The following is a 10327-nucleotide window of genomic DNA, read 5'->3' on the forward strand; positions in this document are numbered from 1 at the left end:
CCCAAAACGCCTGCTTTGCCACGCCTCGTCCTGTGCCTCACCAGTGGGGCGAGGGGGTCCCGATCTGTTAATGCGATCACCCGCCGGAGAAGTTGACGCCTCCCTGTCTCTCCCCTCCGCCACTAAGGCAGTCAAAGCGGCCAAATCCTCCTCCAGCTCTCTCTTCGTCTTTCTTCCCCTGGGGCACCCGCTCATTTTTGCTTGTCTCTTGCGTGAGCCCACTGACTCTCCCAAACCAGAAGAAGACTAAGAGTCGGAGCTGTTATTTGGGGAAGGGGAGATGCTTGCTTGCGTGATAATAATGTCGCCGGTAGGCTGGGGGGCGCCCATCTTGATCATCGCCGCTTCCCACCCTATAGATTTCGCAAGTACTGCGAATGTGGCCCATGCTTCCGCGTTCATGGTCTGACCCTGTGCTGGCGAAAGGGCTGTCTCCACCTCGACTGTCCCTTCGTCCAATTGTGTGTCGGCGACTATCTCCATATCTGGGCCTTGCGTGTGGAACATGGCGACCTGTGGGAAAATATAATGCTGTCACAACCGGCCTTAAGTACAAGAAAATTCGCCACCCCTCTCATAACCCGGCTTCCCTTGACTGCCCCCGTCGCCACCCCGGGCAATGCTTGGTACCCCCATTACCTTGTGATTACACGACTGTCCCCCTCGGCTGCGATGGGCCTGGCTCTGTCGGTCTTCTCCGCCCTATGTGTCCTGGGAGATGGGAGAAACTGCATGAGCTATGGGAAGGCCAACCATTGCATTGCCCCTTTGTTAGCCCCGCCCCGTTCGCTTAAGATGATGTGCTGCTTATCCCATATATCACCCCTAGCATAATGTGTTTCGAGCCGCTCAAAGGCGAGGGGTGGAACCAGGGAAAATACTACGACCTTCCCCCCACCCGGGCACGGTAGTATGTGAAATAACTATCCTAACCGCCCGACTACCTTTCCAGTAGTACCAGCGGAAGGCGGGACGGCGCTAAGCTACCTTGAGCACATGACCCCCCTGCACCCGTCTGTAGGCAGCCCTGCGAGGCGCTGCACCGATCGCTCCTGCCCACCGTTCCATCCCACAAAGGCCCTGTGAGCCGCTTCACTGGTACCTCGTGCTCCCTGCCTCACCCAATGGTACCTGCTGCACAACGCTGCATCGCACGGACGCCCTGCGAGGCGCCGCACCAGCTCGTCCTGCATACCATTCGACTTGAAACGAAACCGACCCGGGGCCCCACTGTCTTGCCATTACCCATGACGCCCCCATGGTGCCCTGTACGTACCCAGTCCACCATGATAACTGTATAACCTCGTGTAGCCACAATATACCTGATAACGTAACATATGAACCCCCGTCCGCACTTGGCATGAACTTCAATGAAGACACACCCCGTGTCGTCCATGCCACTACTCTCCATTTCCACGTCATTCCCCCCCCCCCCAATTGCAACGCGCCTTCCCCGACACTCTAATCCTTCAAGCAACTGGCTTCGTGCAACCCACACCACAGGACATATTAGTTGACTCCAGTGTAACCAAACCAACGAAGACATATATAGTGGCCCCGGCCAAAGGCCGTAGTCACCTAGTGGGGCCCAAAAAAAAAACATATTCGGGGAACATCCGCAGCCACTGGCCATGCCAGTAGTTATGGAATTTCCCGTAAAAACAACAATGGCAAAACAAAACCTTTGTAATTCACTGAAAAAAAACCCTCAGTCAAGATGCAGTTAAATTGTGCAGATTCAACGCAACAAAACCCCCGAAACCCAGAGCATGTGGGAAGTCATGACCAGCTCTATTCGGCGCATCCCCATTGAAAAGCCCAACAGCGCATACATATTATAAGAGAAGCGATTCACAATGTCATACAAAATGGCATTATGGGGGACATCAATGCGCCGAGTTTAACTGGTCACGACTCTCCACATCCAGTGAATGTCAAGGGCTCCGCCGCGCCAAATCTGCTCAACTCATGCACTCTAATTAAGATTTTTTTTTCAGTGACTATATACATATATTTTAAAATACAAACCGAAAACGATGCCCACCACAATGGCATCAACCCCCAAAGCCCTACCACAATTGCACGTCCAACAGTCTAGGCCCGTGCTGTTCTGCGTTTTCAAACCATCCCTTCCTACACGGGAGGCTGCCCCCCCTTCCCAAAGGCCCGACGCATTCTCTATCTTAAGATAAACAAAATTTCAAAACCTCTCCCTACATTACTATACATTGCCCAAGCCACTTCGCCATGACCGCATACATTCTGTACATTTCCCAAGTACCCCATCACCTTGGCCTAGCCCCTGACCCCCCTCCTTCATCCCTACCGCAGAGCGCCCTGACCATAACTCCATTCCATGCCACCGCGAGGCCCAACTTCCAAAATCACAATAATTCTCTCTGATGTTCCTTCTGGGGCAGGGGGAAGGGGGGGGTCGTGCACTGGACGCCGCGGAATGTCTCCACGTCCTGCTAGTGTGCTCCAGCTTCAACTGAGCCCGAGGCCAGGCCGATTTGGTCTCTAGGTGTTAGGTTTAGGGGGCCAGCACTGCACTGCCCACCCCCATCCCTTCTTGAGTGGACATCCCCCCATTAGCATGTCCTGGCGGCATGCCTTTCATCTCCCTGTGGACGGGGCATGCGCGGGCGGTGTCCCTTGTGTGGGCGAAAAGGTGCTAACGGCCCTTTTGTCCAGGCCTCACTGCCAGCCCCTACCAGGTGCCGAAGTTACACTACATTGTCTCCCTTGTCAGCCTCGGACCACGACCTTCATGTCTTCGTGGCCATTGCGGGTTCAAGGACGATCATTTCTGCGGCAAGCTGAGAGGCTGCTTTATGGGTGGGTCCCTTCCTGAGGCCACCCCCTGAGCTATTTAGCACTGCAACCCGCCAGCCCAAGAAACGGGTCTTGCCTTAACCCGCTAGACCATCCAAGCCAGCAAATAACTTATCTTCAAGTTAATAACCGGTCTCTACAACAGGTGCATTAACCCACCAAGCTATCTCACAGATTAAAGCTGTGCCCTGTGTCGCTTCACGGCCCGCTCCATCTCCCAGACCCCATCTTGCCCACTTCTTCCTTCACTACATAGCCAGCGCCCCTGCACCTAAGGTGACCAAATGTCCCGGTTTTGCTGGGACTGCCCCGGAATTGGCGCGCTGTCCCCCTCACCCCATTTCTCAAGATTACGTTCCTATTGGAACCTGTAGTGGACCCGTTTGTAGTAGGTTCTCCTAGCTAGCAGGCAGGAATGCACAATCTCACACAGAAGAAAAGCTGCATTTTACGAATTAATACCTGATGACTCGTGCTTAAAGGAGGCGATCAGGGTTGGCTTATCTGCTCCCCAACTTCTGCTGTCTGCATCAACCGTACAACAGTGTCTACATTTCACGGGTGTAAACGGTATTTCAACTTTTAGCTCTGTTCAATGGATTTCGATCTAGTTCTTTGCTAATAAACCTAACCATTTGCGCATTGAAACCCACGGACACCATGAACTCTTTCTGTATGAATGCCCAATGGGAATTCATGTCCCAGATTGAACGCCAAGAAGAGACAGAGGGCCTCATTTCCAAGAATGAACTCTGCACCACACATTCACTACATCAGAACTTCACTATATGTTCAGAAAGCATTACGCCCCGCCCATTATTGGTGCCACACCAGGCATTCCACCACATACGACACCTTAGCCCGGAATGCCCTACATATCATTTAAACATAAAATGAGGCCCATGCTCCCCAACCGCAAGTACGCTGAAAGCTTTACCGGCCGGGGCCCCGCCACCCAACCCGCATCTATCACCAACCCTACCCCTCGTACATGTTCCATGGGGCCGCTGTTCTTGCCAATGTTTTCCTTGTCCTACTACAATAACTAAACTTGCCATTGATGCATAAGGCATCTCACCATTATATTCGAAATTAACCTACCCGTGTAAACCACCGGCTCGCGGAATGGAAGCCTGCTGCCCCGCCTGATAAATTTGGGCCCCCCCAGGCAAACCCGGCACCTTGGGCATTTCCCCTAAGCCAAACGAGGCCCCCTCCAAAACGATGCCCCCCACAATGCCATCATCCTCAAAACCCTACCCCAATTTCACATTTCTATACATTACCCAGGACCCCGTCACCTTGGCCTTGCCCCTGAAACCCCCCTCCTTTGGCACTAACGCGGAGCGCCCGGACCTTAACTCCATTCCATGCCACCGCGCGGCCCCGCATCCCCAATCCCCATAAACAATCCCATTAAACTTAATAAAACGAACGTGTCCTTTCACATTAGCCTTCCAAGGGCGACCATCCATCCAGCCCAAACTCAAATCGGAAAGGAAAATGCTGCCTTGCAACCATACCTGCCACATGCAAATTCACTGCGGAATACCTTACAAGCATTACTAATCCCGAAACTGCCGTTTTACATTTTACAATATTAATTGACAGAAAAACCACGTGCAAGTAAGTGTAACCGATGAACATGATAATTATTTGTGAACACGTTGCTGGGGCCATGCTGCTGGTTCAAAATGTCAAGTGGTGCATCCGACCCCGCACTCTACGGCAATACAGCCGACGGGCTCCCGCGCCCCACGGAGGAGGGCCCCTCGGCGTGGGCCCCCCCTCAGTGGCGACTTAAATGTACGCATGCAATTTCTAACGCATGCAATTTCCCACTCCCACTCCCAATCCCAGGTCGCACGCTGTATTTACTTTTGATCGTACCAAATCTATTAATATCCAATCCCAGGCCAGCTGTACCCAAAGCACCATCTCCATCCCCTGTCCGTTGCACCAAACGAACAATTCTCCCTGCCCTCAGAAGTCACTTATTAACGTACAATAACTGCTGCCCCATCGAAAAAAGAAAAGAAATTTTTTTTTTTTTTTGTTGCCAAACCATTTTCATCCAACCCCCCTACGTAAACAGAATGTAATGGCCCCAAACCACAGATATTCCTTCAACAAACGAACCACCACCTAAAACTGTAGCATACCCCTGCATACAAATAAATTGAGCCCCTCCATTTTGCCATTCTATCCTAGCGAAACCTTCTCCCAGCACTGACCCGCAAGCAAACACAAAACCTGCTTCTTTATACGAGATGAGAGGGCTTGGAAGAGTCGCTGCCCGGAAGCCTACAGTCAGAACCATGCCGTCACCCCTTTTCACCACACTGATGCTAATCCCGCATGCACCCCGCCCGTCCCAACAAGCAAACCACCGCAACTTCTTCCAACTGACTACCACGCCCTGGATGCAACCCTGCTGCAATCTGGAGCCCCCTACCCATGGCCCAACCTTTTTTTTTTTTTTTTTTTTTTTTTTTTTTTTATTTTTTTTTGATTCCCGAACCTGGCCAGGCATTTAATTGTTGTGTATAGCTACCACGATATTTTCAACTTTCTTGCAACTTTCTTGCTTCTCAACACATACCTATTCCTGTGGCGATCCTAGCATGCAGTTAAACATTTTGTGCTCCGTGCATGGGCCTCCATGTTGCTACCACCCTCCAACAAATACCCTTCCTACTCCCGTCGTGCAGCGTGTATAAACCCCGAATGGCCCCCTCTATATTAAGCCCCCACCCGCAGGGAGAGACGTGCAGACCAAACGGACTTCGTGGTAAACAGCATTTAACTGCATTTAACTGCAACTGGAATTAGTTCACGTACCCTTTCGCCTTCGCTTCGCCCGTACTCCCTTTCCTTCTTTCCCGACAGGAACTGGATCAGCAGGACCGTTTCACCGAAGCTACGATCTCGAACACCCAACACCGGACTGCAGCAGGAGAACAGCAACGCAGGATACACGCGGCCGCAACAGGACAACAGCAACTCAGGGTGGAAGACGGCAAACAGAGGATAGCAACGTAGGAGGGCAGCCAGGCAGAGAGAGACCCCGCGTCTCCGACCGGGTGTATTTAAACCCCCAAACGGGCGCGCGGGTGATGACGTCACCCCACCCCTCCACCCCCTCACCCGGGTGGAGTGATGCCCGGCGCACAACCCCCCCTCGCGCCCCCCCCGACCCCTCGACGCCACCGTGCCTTTTGAGGCAGTCGTCACTAAGGGTGGTCCCCCGCCGAGGGGCCCTCCTTCGTAGGGCGCGGGAGCCCGTCGTTTCCTCTGTTCCTGGAAGCACTGTCGCCCTTGTTCCGTGGCTGTCAATGCCACGTGCTTTACCTATGAAAACCATGATCGGGTGCCAGAAGGAGTAGAGTTCTTCTAGTAAAATAGCCCTCTCATCGCAGATGTTCACTACCTTCAGTCACACGTTTGAATTCCATCATTGCTGACTCACCCTTCACCTCATTACAAGGTTGCCGGTCCGGATACAACGGTACCGGTAAGCTTACCAGTACCGTTGTATCCGGACTGCCAAACTCTGAGTTGTGCCGTGGGTGCCCTTCATTCCGCCAGGTCTGCCCTGTCGGAATGAAAGGCACCCGCGAGCACATCAAGCCCGTAACACCGGCACCGTTATGAGCGGATGCTAGAGGCATCCCCATTCCCATTGAGCCCTATGGGCGCAATGGGAATGGGGATATACCGGCACCCGCGAAAGGGCAATTACCGGGTCCGGCAGGGCCGGAATATCCCGGTAATTGCCCATTCACGGGTGCTGGATTTTCACGCCGGTTTGGAGGTAGCCTTGCCGGTTTTACCGGCAAGTCTACCTCCAACCTTATAATGAGGCCCAATGTGAACTAATACAGCCTATTATTACAGCTCTTAAAAGTGTGAGGAATCTAGTTATGGGCTATATACACATTTTGTATTCTTACTAGAATTGAAATTAAATGATTTACAAAATAAATGTGACTGTGAAATCGGTAGCAAATGTTAAGAACAACCAAATAATAATTTGATAAGATGTTGCCCACCAGTAGAGAGACAGCAGGAAAGCACAGGGCCGCGAGTCACTGAGGCGGAAGGACAATTGTGGTGGACCTGATTGGCCTTGCTGAAAGATGGGCTTGGAACAAAAGCTAAACGAATTTACATCCTGTTCATGAGGCCCAGAGTAAAATCGCTGCTGAAAATATGAATTACATTACCACAACGGGAAGGGCGTAATGACCCTCTGAGGACCCCATACAGCCGCTCGATGAAAGAAACCGACTGAGGGAAAAATAACAAAGGATTAACAGATGTGAATTTAGGAAATGCAATGTTCCTAATTCGCGCAAAGTAGTCATTGTTCTCAGTTAAACTTTCACAAATGGCGCCACAGGGAAATCATGGGAACAACGAAACAGCAAGATGGCTGCCAATGATCCCATTACAATTAAACACCTGTTGGTGCATTCTCCTTTGCACTGACAGGTCAATCCTTTGCTGATGTTTTTAAAATGTATGTAACACGTTTCTATCCAAGAGCATGTAAAATCTCTTTGCAAGTTAAGTGTAACTTGCTGAGACAAAGAGGAGGCAGAAAACAGGCAGAGCAAAAAAAGAAAAGCGACAGCATAGGAAGCATGTTAAAGAGGTGAAGAGGCAGATCAAAGAATATGCAGAATGGGGCTCACAAGATAGACAGTACCGAGGCGTGGGAGCAACATGGGAAAATGAATGCTAATGGGAAGGGGCGGATAGTGATGGCAGATTAACAAATGACATTTGAGAAGCCAAACAGTAGTTTCTAATCTAGAAGATAGTGGGCTCCACATTTGAATGGCCGTTGAGAGCTTTTACCGACTTTCTATTGAATAAAGCATGTGGTAAAGCCATTAGGCTTGGCTTTGTAAATATCTTAAAGCAATCTTAAACTACATAGTTACAAATCCAGACCTGTGGGCTTTGAAAATGCTATTGTTTTTGGATATGCACTTAAAGAGAGTGCCCAATACTTCCACTTTAAAATGCCAGCCAGAGTGCCAAACTCCCCACTTGCTGTGCTCCCTTTTCAGTGTATGAGTTTCTCAGACCAGTACATATCAGAAGGCAGCCGGGCTACAATTGCATACTCATTTGCATATACAATGTGTCTGGTTTCTTACTGTAACTGAGTTATATTTACGCACGTGACGGATAACAATGTGTCGAGTGGATAGAGGTAAGTGAATGGATAGTGGTGTGAGAATAGACAGAGACAGCCACTGTTTTTTTCAGATATAGCTCCAAATATGAATACAATTCCCCAATTCCCCAAAGCACTGAGGACATGCTTGTTTTAGCACAGTACATTACAAGCAAACATTCCAAGCTGCCTTACGCGGAGTGATGCATGCTACAGCTCTCTGCCCCAGGACCTTGGCGACACTTCAAAGGAACAGTCCCACTACAATTACTAGCAACGGTCCTAGCCAAATAACTTAAATGTTGTCAGCCAGTGTAACGCATAGATCAAGTCACTAGTGCCATGGGGTTGCAACACCGGGAGGTCAAGAAGGTTTGGGCACCATTCTCTCATGTAACAGGGAAGAAGCTTGACAGACACAAGTAAAGCTTAGAATTGAAGCAAGCTGGGTGAGAGGGTGTCCGAAAATAACTTGTGAGCTGATGCCAGGGGGATGTGGAACAGGGAGGGTACCCTGCATGACCAATGAAGGCTGTTTTAGAACACATGCATTACTGACATGCGTACTTCAACAAGCATGTAAGTCAAGCAGACCCAGACCACAAGCACACGAGGCAGCCACAGAGAAGTGGGAGAGAGCCAGTGGGGACTGAAATAACGGGCCTGCATCACCAAGCAGCTGATTGTCACCAGGGCACCTCAGAAATGTATCTCCAAGAGCTAGGTGAGAGTGCTGACCCTCTCTCGAGCCAGAATGACAAATGTACCTGTCGAATTGGGCCCATGCATGTTTAATGAACTACCCTGAATAGGTTTACAGCAGGGTCTAGTTGCAACTTGAATTTGGTTGTGGTTGTTTAATTCTGTTTATTAACACTTCCAGAGCATTTACGGCCTACGTATCTACGTTGGCGCTCCCATAAGAAAGCATTGACGTCCCAGCAAGGAAAGGGTTCATTTCCATTGGTAGCAAGTGGGGAAACTAGAATTTCCACCACCTCAAACTGCAGAACATTACCAAGAAAGGTAGCCAGGGAGCAATATGGCCGTGGACACCTATACACATATACACATTTGGGAAAGAAAGTGGAAGCAAAAGCAAATCTATTTCAGATAAGTGCTATCAGGAGATAGATAAGAGGAATGTGGTACCTGAAATAAAATGGAAAAATTGGGTTTAGGAATGCGTTGGGGTAGAACAATTTTAAAAAATTGAGAATTTTAGAAAATAGTCTACGGACGTTCTGTATTAATGTAGCAAGTAACAGCTTATGTGGGGCAGCTTTCAGGGTGTTTTGTACATGATTTTTTAATTCGGAACTAGTTCGAAGATATATTGTAAACTTGTGAATGCATATTGTGGAGGCCCACTCCCGGGTCACCGGAGCGGGTCAAACGGATGTCGGGATCACCCGACTAGCACCATCGGGGGGCTGTGGTCACGCAGTGCATGAGTCCCAGGGATCACCCTGGAAGCTCTGCACCACCGGATCAGCACACGTGAGCTGGGGGCACCCAGCTCACCGCAGCCCCGGCTCTGGGGGCAGCTAGGCCGGGGTGCGCCTTCAGCCACGCTCACATGGCCCTACCATACACAGGGGGCGGTGTTGCCCAGCAGGGGCACCGTCCTAGTGCTGGGCTCCGTCCTTGGGCCCACAGCTCGCAGTGTTGAACCAGCATGGTGCCAAGAAGAACGACACCGGAGTCAGTGTGGGATCGACTGATGAGCCGGAAACGGCTCGTTCTTTTTATTAACTTGGTCACATGGTTGACACCATGTGACCATACAGAGATCCTTCGGAGGTACCATGTTCCCAGGAGGGGTGACATGCAACACATCTGAATATTTTTCGATGTATCCTTGATTTTCTCATGTTATATGTGTAAAGACTGGAGAGGGGCACCTGTACTTCTGCCCATTATATAGTTGGGGTAGAGGCACAGAGCACCCCAGCCAAGGCTGCCAATTGGGAACGTTGGCCAAGCAGCCAGGCTGAGACTGAAGCACGGTGATGCAGGCTAGTTCTTAGGTACAGTGAATCCCCAAGCTCCCCACAATGGAATGTCCACACACTTATGTTAGGTGATAACACAGTCCTTTTATTGAAGGATAAAAGTCAGGTAGTAACAAACAAATAAATAAGACTCACTTTGTACTAGACATCTAAACAGGTAACTTAACCTAATATATGTACACTTCTTTGTGGTACCGATATTACCTTTAAATTCAATTTTAATGCACCAACTGCTGACAGTTATTAAAAAGCATGTAAATTATTAGGCAAGGGTTAACTCATAAAACAT

This window comes from Ambystoma mexicanum, chromosome 5p, assembly GCF_040938575.1.
Source record: "Ambystoma mexicanum isolate Mex_15411 chromosome 5p, UKY_AmexF1_1, whole genome shotgun sequence".
Taxonomy (NCBI): domain Eukaryota; kingdom Metazoa; phylum Chordata; class Amphibia; order Caudata; family Ambystomatidae; genus Ambystoma; species Ambystoma mexicanum.